The sequence below is a fragment of the Phyllobates terribilis genome, unplaced genomic scaffold (assembly GCF_046119375.1).
Source record: "Phyllobates terribilis strain yellow unplaced genomic scaffold, ASM4611937v1 Scaffold_88__1_contigs__length_6355796, whole genome shotgun sequence".
NCBI classification, from domain to species: domain Eukaryota; kingdom Metazoa; phylum Chordata; class Amphibia; order Anura; family Dendrobatidae; genus Phyllobates; species Phyllobates terribilis.
In genome coordinates, this window is record NW_027362848.1 from 5,143,886 (window position 1) to 5,156,954 (window position 13,069).

At 42.6% G+C, this 13,069-nt stretch overlaps 1 long non-coding RNA gene across 1 annotated transcript; it reads right to left on the reverse strand.

Annotated features, from left to right (window-relative positions):
• Positions 1-12,283: 12,283 nt before the first annotated feature.
• On the reverse strand, positions 12,284-12,839 carry LOC141197807 (uncharacterized). Its single transcript, XR_012269859.1, has 3 exons — positions 12,750-12,839; positions 12,573-12,670; positions 12,284-12,374 (listed from the first exon to the last, which is right to left on the reverse strand). It is a non-coding gene; the product is annotated as an uncharacterized lncRNA (long non-coding RNA).
• Positions 12,840-13,069: the final 230 nt, after the last annotated feature.

Consider the following 13,069-nt stretch of genomic DNA (forward strand, 5'->3'; position numbering starts at 1 on the left):
GCGGATTTTGTCTCGACTTGTGCCCGTAACAAGATACCTAGGCACCTTACAGCCTGTCACCTCCTTCCTCTTCCCGTGCCTTCCGCTCCGTGGCAACATATTGCAATGGATTTCATCACGGATCTCCCTGTATCGTCCAGTTGTACAGTCATTTGGGTGGTCGCCAACCGCTTCTCCAAGATGGCTCACTTCATCCCTCTGCCTGGTCTTCCGTCTGCACCTGTGCTGGCTAAGGACTTCATCCGTCAAATCTTCCGTCTCCATGGCTTACCACTCTACATTGTCTCGGACCGAGGAGTTCAGTTCACTTCTCGCTTTTGGAGAGCCACGTGCAAGCTGCTGGATGTCTCTTGGGATTTCTCTTCTGCTTATCATCCTCAGTCCAATGGTCAAGTGGAAAGTATCAATCAGATCCTTACCAGCTTTCTTCGGCACTTTGTCAACGCTCACAATAGTGATTGGGTTGAGCTCCTGCCCTGGGCCGAGTTTTCCTATAACAACCATGTGAGTGAGTCCTCTGCTAAGTCTCCGTTTTTTGTGGTCTACAGTCAACACCCCCGGATTCCATTTCCCGTCTCCGCTGCAGTGGACAATCCTGCCACGGAGTCTCTCGTCAGTGAATTTTCTGTTATTTGGGAAGACACTAGATCTGCGCTTCTTCAGTCCTCCGAGCGGATGAAGAAGCATGCTGATAAGAGACGTCTGGATGCGCCTCAATTCCGTCTGGGAGACAAGGTCTGGCTTTTCTCCAAATATGTCCGTCTCAAGATACCATTATATAAGTTGGGTCCACGGTTCATCGGTCCGGTCGAGATTCAGAACCAAATAAATCCAGTGGCTTACAAGCTGAAACTCCCGGCCTCTTTACGGATTCCCAACTCCTTTCATGTGTCTATCCTCAAACCTGTTGTCCTTAATTCTTTCTCTGACGATCCAGGTACCGCTCCAGCTCCAGTCTCCGCTGAGGATGTCTTTGAGGTAGAGAACATTTTGGCCATCAACAGGGTAAGAGGAAAGACTTTCTTTCTTGTGGATTGGAAGGGGTTTGGAGGTGCCTGTGCAAGTTTGTTGTTTGTGTGCTAACACTCTCCTCAGCCCTCAGGTTCCAGTGCCCGCCAGCCTGTCTGTTAGCCGTGCCCACCAGCCTGTCTATCATCCGTACCCGCCAGCCTGTCAGCCGTGTCCCGCCAGCCTGTCTGTCAGCCGTGTCCCGCCAGCCTGTCTGTCAGCCGTGTCCCGCCAGCCTGTCTATCATCCGTACCTGCCAGCCTGTCAGCCGTGTCCCGCCAGCCTGTCTGTCAGCCGTGTCCCGCCAACCTGTCTGTCAGCCGTGTCCCGCCAGCCTGTCTGTCAGCCGTGTCCCGCCAGCCTGTCTACCCGGATCACCCGTCTGGCTACGTGCCGTGCCCGCCTTTTTGCCAACCTGGATCACCCGTCAGGCTACCTGCCGTGCTCTCCCGCTGTACCTGTCAGCTTCAGCCATCTGACCTGTGGGAGTCGCCTGTTTTCACACAAGGTTGGTCCCAGTGTGGTACCTGTTCCACCTGCCTGGTCCCTCCTTGGTTCACGGAGTCAACTAAGCCGCCGTGCGACCAGGGTCGGTCAGAGTAGGCACTTAGTTATGCCCCTCCTTGCATCCCAGCACAGAGGTTCCACCACCCGGATCCGTAACAATGTCATGTGTTTGGAAGCTTCTCAGACACACCTGTGGATGTATTTTAATGCACACCTGAAACACACTGCTTCTTTGTGCAGCATCATGGGAAAGTCTAAAGAAATCAGCCAAGATACCAGAAAGAGAATTGTGGACTTGCACTTGTCTGGCTCATCCTTGGGTACAATTTCAAGATACCTGAAGGTGCCTCGTTCATCTGTACAAACAATTATATGCAAGTACAAACAAGATGGGAATGTCCAGCCATCATACCGCTCAGAAAGGAGATGGGTTCTGTGTCCCAGAGATGAACGTGCTTTAGTCCGACATGTACATATCAACCCAAGGACCAAAGCAAAAGACCTTGTGAAGATGATGGCGGAAGCTGGTAAGATTGTGTCAATATCCACAGTGAAACGAGTACTATATCAACATGGGCTGAAAGGCCAATCTGCCAGGAAGAAGCCATTACTCCAAAAGAAACATAAAAAAGCCAGATTAATGTTTGTAAATGCACACAGGAACAAAGACCTTAATTTTTGGAGACGTCCTGTGGTCTGATTAAACTAAAATTCAACTTTTTGGGCATAATGACTATTGTTACGTTGGGAGGAAAAAGGGAGAAGCTTGGAAGCTTAAGAACACCATGCCAACTGTGAAACATAGGGGGGCAGCATCATGTTGTGGGGTTGTTTTGCTGCAGGAGGGACTGGTGCACTTCACAAAATAGATGGCATCATTAACAAAGAAGATTATGTGGCAATACTGAAGCAACATCTCAAAACATCAGCCAGGAAGTTAAAACTTGGGCGGGAATGGGTCTTCCAAATGGACAATGACCTGAAGCATACTGCCAAAATAGTAACAAAGTGGCTTAAGGATAACAAATTCAATGTTTTGGAGTGGCCATCACAAAGTCCTGATCTCAATCCTATTGAAAATTTATGGGCAAAGCTGAAAATGCAGGTGCAAGTAAGGCAACCTACAGCATAGACTGTGCTACCTGGTAAAATAGGGGGACCCCACACCAAGGCTTCAAAAAAAAGGCTTCAAGACCCCCACAAAAAGCCCTTCCCAGGTTTCAAAAATCTGCTCCAGCCGTCTGCTTAACCTCTGCTAGACTATAAAATTACGGGGGGCCCCACACCAATTTTTTTTTAATAAATCCTTTAATTTAACAATAAATGACAAGTACAGTAACCAACAGTCACTGTACTAATTATATACATGACTGACACCTTTCTATCTATTCTATGTGTATAGCTATTCTTTCTATTCTAAATTGTTGGGCACCGATGTATTGTAACTGTATGCGGCTGATGAATTGCAGGCTTTTAAAGAGACGGGGGCGTGAGAATTGGACGCCACTCGCATGGTCTGAGTGCTATGAGATTTTTTTCACACACCCATTGACTTGAATTGGCGAGTCTCGTCCGAGATACGTGGCAAATTGCAGCATGCCGTGAATTTTTTCTCAGCCCGATTTCAGCTGATAAAAAAAAAATGGCAGATGAGATGTCACTCATTCATTAACATTGGTCCGAGTGCAATTACATTTTTTATTGCTCTTTCCCAACTAAAGCAGAGAGGGAAAGCACGAGGTGGATGCTGAGCTGTGATGTGCGATGAAACCCCGACCACAGCCCATCACTCAATGGGGAGGGCGTCACTTGCTCACGCCCGACTGCAGCCGGAACTTGACGTGACATCAGCGGACGTCGGAGTCGGCTGCAGCCGGGGTCACGTGATGCCTGGTGAGCAGCCAGCAATAGCGCCGCTCACAGGCAATAAAGAACAAGCAAGGTATTTACAAAAAGACTTGTTGGCACAATTTAAATCCATGGGGGCATTGTTAATCGTAGTGGACAACCTCTTTAAAGGTCTGGAGGGAGGTCGAAAGGTATCTTTTGGTAGATAGTGACTGGACCAAAAGAGTTGCTAACCGCAGACATAGGAAGGCTCCTGTCTTTAGGGTGGGGGATTTTGTGTGGTTGTCCTCAAAAAATCTGCTTAAAGATAATATCTAGAAAGTTTGCACCTAAATTTGTAGGTCCTTATAAAATTATTAAAATTTTAAACCCTGTGACCGTTAAGTTGCAACTTCCTATTGCCTGGAAAATCAATAATTCTTTCCATTCTTCTCTTTTAAAAAAATTTGAGGGGACCTCAAGACATAATTGAGGTGGATTTGGAAGGGTATCGGGAGTATGAAGTAAGGCGAATTCTTGGTTCCAGGTGGGTCAGGTACCGTCTGCATTATCTCTTCATGTGGAAAGATTATGGTCCTTAAGATAATTCCTAAGTTAATTTGGGGTGTTATAGATAAATATATGTATGATTATGGAAGTTATATGAAAATGGAACTCCATACTTTTATGTATTAAGAGTTGCAGACAATCCAGAATGCCCTCCTCCTGCCCGTACCACATTGTACCAATAACCTCATATTGATCAAAGATCCACATACTACGTGGAACATGGAATTATGGAAAATCCCTAATGATTATTGACTAACATATTAATCTGATAATAAGAGCTTGCTAATGATCTCATTACTTTTAGGGAAATTACAGAATAATAAAAGATAAGTGACTATACTGATTGACCTTTGAACCTTATGTGCAAGACGGACTTAATTGATTTGAGAGTCAGCTTGACTTAACTGTTTACATATTAAAATAATGACCCATTAGTGACAGATGTCAGCCATAATTATAAGATAAGGCAATGAGGTAATGTGTGGAAAGGTCCCTGATTTTTCTTATAAAAAGCCTATTTGAGACACTTCTCAGTGTTCATTTGTGATTTCTCTGACTGTATAGATCCTATATACAATTTGCCGGCAGACAACTAAGACGAGAACACACACATTTTGTGTGCCCCTAACAGGGTGATCTTCATGCTATCAGATAGACAGATTATTGGGTGGGGCTGGGGAAAACCCAGCAGTCATGGTACACATTGGTACCAATGACAAAGTTAGAGGGAGGTGAAAGGTCTTTAAAAATGATTACAAGGAATTAGGAGAGAAGCTGAAGTACAGGTGGTGTCTTCAGAAATACTGCTGATTCCACTACGTCACTAGAAAGTCAGCGGGAACTTAAGGAGATAATTGTCAGGAAGAAAGGGTTTAGGTTCATGGAGAACTGCGCTGACTTAAGACCTCAAGCTCAATGACGACATGTAGGGCAGCTTCGACAATGTACAGCACACATGCCCAACTCTTGCTGATTATATTTGACCCACGACACCAGAACCACCACACCTATGTGGGGCCATTATTCTGCATGGAGGACTTTGTGGGGCCGACTATACTGTATGGAAAACTATGTGGGGCCCATTATACTGGATGGAAAGTTATGTGGGACCAATCATACTGTATGAAGGACTATGTGGGACCCATTATTCAGTATGGAGGACTATGTGGGGCCCATTATACTGTATACTGGATGGTCCACAATTTTGTCCAAGTTTTTCATTTTGGCCTTCTGCATGTTTTGAGCTTTACATCCCTGATGTAAAATCAGTATGGTTAATGTACATGGAAATGGCAATAATGGAAAGCTGCTAACTGGACTTTGTTACAATCCTCCTAATATAGCTGAACATGAAGAGGATGATATGCTGCAACAAATTAAAAAGGCAACAAAAACAAGTCATGGTCAAAAGTGTTGGCTCCCTTTAAATTGTTCCAGAAAATGAAGTAATTCTCCCAGAAAATTATTGCAGTTACATGTTTTGTTATACACGTTTATTTCCTTTGTGTGTATTGGAACAACACAAGAAAACAGAGAAAAAAAAAGGCAAATTTAACATAATTTCACACAAAACCACATAAAATAGGTCGGGCAAATGATTGACACCTTGCCAAAATTGTGGGTAAACAACTTTGTTTCAAGCATGTGAAGCTTGTTCAAACGTGATTGTGGCAAGTAACAGGTGTGGGCAATATGAAAATCACAACTAAAACCAAATAAAAAAGGGAGAAGTTGATTCAATCTTTGCATTGTGTACATATGTGTGGCACACTAAGCATGGAGAAAACAGAAAAAGGAGAACTGTCTGAGGACTTGAGAACCAAAATTGTTGAAAAATATCAATAATTTCAAGGTTATAAGTCCATCTTTAGAGATCCGGATGTTCCGCTGTCCAAGGTGCGCAACATAATCAATAAATTTACAACACATACAGTCAAATATGGTGGCGCTTCAAAGATGTTTTTGGGTTGTTTTGCTGCCTTTGGTCAGGTACCTTGACTGTGTGCAAGGAATTATGAAATCTGAAGATTAGCAAAGGATTTTGGGGCACAATGTAGTGCCTAGTGTCAGAAAGCTGAGTTTGCATCCTAGGTCATGGGTCTTCCAGCATGACAATGACCCCAAACATACTTCAAGAAGCACCCAGAAAATGGATGGAAACAAAGTGCTGGACAGTTCTGACCAGCAATGAATCCGGATCTAAATCCCATTGAACACCTGTGGAGAGATCTTAAAATTGCTGCTTGGAGAAAAACATTAAAATTTGAAAGTTCTCAGTGGTTGATACAATCTTTTCAGATAGCCATTAGTCAGTAAGCTTTCGAGACTACTCAGGTCTCTTCATCAGATATAGTATAATACAAAATCTGAAGAGTCACATATTTATACACAACATGGCACAGGAATAATGCAATAGATAAGACAAGTGACGTGAAGCAGAACTATCAGTATGGGAGAGGGAGAAGCAGTTGTGGCCGTAAAAATGTTTGGCCACAAGTAGATCTATTCTTTTTTTTTCTTTTATTGTGTGGCGATGAGAATTCATCATTTTTTTAAGTTTTTGCCCTGTCTCCCCTACATACAGACCCCCAGTTGGACATTTGGTACATATAATTAAGTTCATTGTGATGCAGCTGAAAGTACCTGGGGTCTTGTGGTCCTGATGTGAGTTGGGAACCTTTATCTTGTCCGTGGTCATTATAAAAGGACAGGTTTACATTTACAGTTGGTGAGGATAAATTTTGTAAGTTTCACCACAAAGGTGAAACTATCCTCCCGGTCAGTTTGCTTTCCCTCCCAGTACCTTTTAATTCTAACAATGTTAGGTTTCGGGGAGATTATTCTTGTTCCTTTTATTTTTGGTTCTCCTTAGCTTGCCTTCTTTGCCCTATATGAATGTGTTTTTGTTTCTCATTCAGCTTTTTTGTATTTTACTTCATACTTTCCTTTCCCCTTGTTAAGAGTGTGTTGCAGCCTCCCCTCTGGTTCCTCTGGGGGTATGAGAAACTCCTCAATGGCTTATTAGTTAGTTGGGTGTGTGGTGGTGTTTTTAGGTGTGCAGCTAGGGCCTTTCTAGTCTCTACAGAGACTAGTTGGGTGTAGTTGCGACATTCTCCCCTGTGTGGGTTCTCTGGTGCTTATCAAGATCCGATTTCTGGTTAAAACATTTCCCACATTCTGAACATGAAAAAGGCTTCTTCCCAATATGAGTTTTGTGATGTTTGGTAAGAGTTGATTTCTCTGTAAAACATTTTCCACAATCTGAACATGAAAAAGGCTTCTCCCCTGTGTGAGTTCTGTAGTGAATAATAAGATTCCATTTATTTTTAAAATATTTCCCACATTCTGAACAGGAAAAAGGCTTCTTCCCTATGTGAGTTTTGTGATGTTTGGTAAGAGTTGATTTCTCTGTAAAACATTTCCCACATTCTGAACAGGAAAAAGGCTTCTTCCCTATGTGAGTTTTGTGATGTTTGGTAAGAGTTGATTTCTCTGTAAAACATTTTCCACAATCTGAACATGAAAACGGCTTCTCCCCTGTGTGAATTCTCTGATGTTTGATAAGATTTGATTTCGTTGCAAAAGATTTTCCACATTCTGAACAGGAAAATGGCTTCTCCCCTGTGTGAATTCTCTGATGTTTGATAAGATTTGATTTCTCTGTAAAACATTTCCAACATTCTGAACAGGAAAATGGCTTCTCTCCTGTGTGAGTTCTCTGATGTGTGATAAGAATTGATTTCTCTGTAAAACGTTTCCCACATTCTGAACAGGAAAATGGCTTCTCTCCTGTGTGAGTTCTCTGGTGCCTAACAAGATCTGATTTCTGATTAAAACATCTCCCACACTTTGAACAAGAAAATTTATTCTTCACTGTGTGAATTTTTTGAGGTTTAAGAAAAGACTTTTTGAGAGGAAAACTATTTCCATATTCTGAACGTGAAAATGGCTTCTTTGCTTTAGGAGCAATTTGTTTTTTAATGCTTATTTTGTGACTTTGATTTTCCTTAGTAGTCGGTAATGAATCAGAAGACAGGACCTGTTTCAAAGGATCAGATGACAGATCTTGGCTGTGAAGCGATGATGGTAAATCTGGAGAAATGGCATTCACTTCAATTGTATCCTGTTGGATCTGAAAATTATCTGATTTGAAAATTGAAGATGTCAGCTGTCCCTCTGATCTCCTGGTACAGACATCTGCCAAGAATAAGAACAATTATTATTTTTAATAAAAAATCCTTGAATTTTATATGTTTTAACATTTCTACTTAAATTGTCCGTAAAAAGGCAAGTTATATAAAAAAAAATTCACTTATTCACCAGAACAATGACTGTCTAATAGAAAACCTCATAGGATGGACCAGTAGAGCGTGGTGTTCAACTGTTTTTTCATTCTGCCTCCCAAATATGGAATAAAAAGACACAAAATGATGTTATGTAGGCGAAAATAATACCAATAAAAACTTCTACTCATCTCACAAAAAACAAGTCCCCACTCAGATCCATCATCTGTCAATGGAAAAACAGAGGTTTCCACATTATTAGTGGCTCAAAGGCTTTTGAAAAGCAACATGGCTTCCATAAACCAATCTAGCAATATCAGCTCTTCCAAAGTCAGATATCCTTCTCGCTTCTGAGCTTCGCAGTAGTTTATGTGCCTAAATCTCATCTAGCATCCATGTATTTGGTATTACTATAATGAGAAGAACCCACTTAATTTATGGTGTGTGTCTCCTGGAGCACAATCTGGGCACTATGTGTTGGGTAATAAAATGGCATATTTGCAATTTTCACTCTCCAACATCCACTGCGTGCTAATTTCTGGAGAGTGACTGTGGAGTCAAAATAGTCACTACTCCTATAGATTATTTCACTGAGGGTTATAATTTCCAAAATGGAGTCACTTTATGGGGATTTCTACAGCTCTGGTTTTTTGCCATTTTGTTACATTAGGGCTTCTGCAAAAGGTGTGTCCCATCTCCTCTGGGTCGTCTACTTCTCCTCCTGCTCCGACTTGTGTGACTTGTCTGCTTTTGTCACCAGGAGCCTTATTCATTCTGCAGGTGGCGCTGGTGATGGAAGAGACGTCAGAACCAGAAGCTCTGGGCGGCGCAGGCTCTGTCCAGCCACTAAGATTAGGGTGCCTGGGACCTGTAGTACCATCCAGTCTGGCAGTATGTGTGTGTGTGTTGTCCAGCTGGAGTAATCTGCTCCTTGCTTCAGCAATTTGGAAAGCACCGCACCCTACTAAAGCTGGAAGCATATTGCCGGAAGCTGCTAGATACAGCCTTGTTCTCCTCTGGTTCAGTCCTCTGTGCTCAGCTCCCGGCTTGTGTATTTGTTTCCTGTTGTGACCCCGGCCCGTTTACTGTCTACTCTTGTGTCTTCTGAGTTCGTATTTTCTCTGAGTTTGCAGGTAACACAGTGACCCAAGCCTAGGGATCTCTGTGTTAGTCCAGATCCATGTAGAGGGGTTAAAGGATGATGAGCAAAGTAATTTGTGTTTATGACGTAAATTTATGAAGTAATTTATGTCCTCCCTCTGTCTAAAACTGAATCTGTCAAAAACTGAACTACTCGTATTTCCTCCCTCCACTAACCTACCTGTGCCCGATATTGCCATTTCCGTTTGTGGCTCAACCATTACTCCCCAGCAACAAGCCCGCTGTCTTGGGGTCATTTTTGACTCAGATCTTTCCTTCACTCCTCACATCAAATCACTCGCTCGTTCATGTCATCTACACCTCAAAAACATCTCAAGAATCAGGACTTTGCTCACCTTTAACTCGGCAAAAACTCTTACTGTAGCTCTTATTCATTCTCGTCTGCACTACTGCAACTCTCTACTTATCGGGCTCCCTCTTACTAAACTCTCCCCTCTCCAATCCGTCCTTAACGCAGCAGCCAGGATCATATTCCTCGCCAACCGCTACACCGATGCCTCTTCCCTGTGCCAGTCATTGCATTGGTTACCCATCCAATATAGAGTTCAATTTAAACTTACCACGCTTACCCACAAAGCGCTCCATGCTTCAGTACCCCCCTACATCTCCTCCCTTGTCTCAGTCTACCACCCTACACGTGGCCTCCGTTCTGCCAGTGACTTAAAACTAAAATCCTCCATAATCCGAACTTCCCACTCCCGTCTCCAAGATTTCTCGCGTGCTGCGACAATTCTTTGGAATGCACTACCCAGGACAGTTCGATTAATTCCCAATACCCACAGTTTCAAGTGGACCCTAAAAACCCATTTCTTTAGACTGGCGTATCGACTCCACACACTATCTGTCCATCCCAGTTGTCCATCCCAGTTTTCCCCCATATTAAAATCTTCTTCAAGTTAAGGTTCATACCAACCATGCACATAATAGCCTCGGTCAGGACTGCACACATACTGGCAGGCGACCAGTCCATGTATTATTTATCCTATTTAGTATATCAAGGCTGCATTATACAATATATGTACATTCTACCTTTTGTGTCTCCCCCATTTCCTCATAGACTGTAAGCTTGCGAGCAGGGCCCTCACTCCTTTCGATATGAGATATGCTTATTCTGTATTGTCTGAATAAGTCCCCCCTAAAATTTGTAAAGTGCTGCGGAATATGTTGGCGCTATAAAAATAAAAAAAATTATTATTATTATTAATTTGTGAAATCTGTAAATGGGTTAGATAAGGCAAGCCTGTTCGTGGTGGCCATCTTTTGAGCTTCCAGGTGACCATGAACAGTGCCCCCAATACATTGTGTCTGCTAACTATTCCAGCAAGATCTGCATTCAAATAGCTAAATGTCGCTCCTTCCCTTCTTAACCTACCATGTGCCCAGACAGTAGTGTACAACCATATATAGGGTATTGTCAGATTCAAAAGAAGTTGGAATATTATTTGTAACGTACATTTGTTTCCTATTATCCTTTGTGAAGAATTCCAAAGTTATCATCACATAAAGTGATTTGAAAAATGGGGCCTGTTTAGAAACACAAAACTGACTGTGGGAAGGGGTTAAATCAGAGGATTACAAAGTCAAAAACTGTGATTATACACAATAAAACATCTACTGAAATGATCAAACTAAACAGTCTCCATCAGAGAAAAATGAGTAACTGGTGGTGAAACCTCCCTGGGGTAATTGGAGTATGGGGCTCGATGGCTCTTGGGAATCTAAACTATCGTAAGGGCCAATATTTTCTGTCAGATGAGAAGACATATTAGACATTTAAAGTGAACTTTTTTATAATACTGCAGAGCTGAGGGGTCTTAAATTTAGATTTCGGGCATTTGGAAGAGATAATGGAGATCTTTTTGAAAGACTACCAGGGAGTTACAGAGTCACATAAGTGAGGCCGGCCGATCCCACCACAATGAAACCATCATACAGAATGAACTTGTGAAAAAAGAAAGAATATATAAGCATGTAACATCCCCAACAACAATGTATGTATGAGGGGAGAAATCCAACACTAAACCGGAGTCACACTCATATATGGTAGACCATTGGAGCTACTATGAGTTCTGACCAGAACAGTAGAGAAAGTATTAGCGCCCCCATTTCAGGAGAGATTGTGCAGTAATCTGAATTCCTTAGGATTGAAAACATAATGGAATTTATGACGTGGAGTGAATCCATGAAACCAGGGCTGGAGCCAACACATCTCCTGCAGGTGTGAATAAATGTATATTACAGCCATCAGCCACGCACAGCTTAGAGATATATCATGGCACAGTGTAAATTTTGTGTACATTATCGCGATCCTATTTGAAGTTAGTTGGTTTGAAAAGAAATTGAACAGTCAGGATAAAGGGAAACTCGGCTGTTATTGTACAGAAATTCACACTTGGCCCTCACTGCACATTTAATGTTGTAGATCATAAATGTGAAGTTTGGCCAGAAAGACTGGACCTGGTCTTGTAGGTACCATATGAGCACATTCAGCAGCACAGAAGGTAGAGAAGGTAGATTTATCCAATAAGATATCAGGGATCTAGGAACCCAACACCATCATTACCCTCCGCTTTCTCTTACAGGCCCATCATAATATTTTTCTTCAACTGATTTTCTCACTTGTCAGCACATTCTACATACGCTGTCATTTGGCTTTGTAGTTTACAGATCTGGGCAGGTAATGGACAGTGTCTTGTAATCCCAGGGGGAGGTGGATCCTCCAGGTTGTAAGTTCTATAGAAAAGGGCTCTCACAATTTCCCAAAGTAATTTGAACATTTTCAGATGGAGGAGAATGTTGTGGTCTAGAGGCAAAATGGTGATCACACAATTGTGATACAGCTGGACTACATCACCGATAAAGCAGCCACAGACAGGGACTGAGAAGAATCTGTGACGACTTCTCTGTATTTAGTGGTTCCTACTCACCTGGGTAGTCATATGTAGGAATCTCCTCTTTACACCGCTCATCACCCCTCACATATGTCTCTGTAGTATTAATATGGGTCAGATCTTCACCCTGAAACAAATATTGTAAAAGTCACAGACAGATGGAGAAGTCCCATCTATGATCATCTCTAATCCTGCCATCTCCACCGTTCTCATTACACAAGTATAAAATATATAATACTGGTGGATAAAAAAAGACTGAGCACAAGACCTTCACAGCAGTCTACATATCATAGGGGAGATCTCATGACACCTTCTCTCCATCTACCTGATGATCCTGAGGAACATTGGGGTCTTCTTGTTTACAGTTCTGTGGAAGAAGAGGACGGGGACATCTCTCTGGTGTTGTCCTCTTACTGGATAGATCTGGAGGAAACACATACAAGGACTGAATTCATTCTTTACATACAATTATAGGCCGTGTGTGTTCAGTCCTGTCTATTACCTGGTGATGTGAGGGGCTGGGGAACCGCCATCATGACGTCCTTGTACACATCTTTGTGTCCTTCTAAATACTCCCACTCCTCCATGGAAAAATAGAGGGCGACATTCTGACACCTTATAGGAACCTGACACATACAATGATACCGTCATCCCCCCGATCCCTTCATAGCGTTACTGTATAATGTCCCAGCATTCCCAGCAGTGTCACCTCTCCAGTCAGCAGCTCAATCATCTTGTAGGTGAGTTCTAGGATCTTCTGGTCATTGATGTCCTCATGTATCAGGGGGTGAGGTGGAGGCCCCGTGATTAATCTCTGGTTAT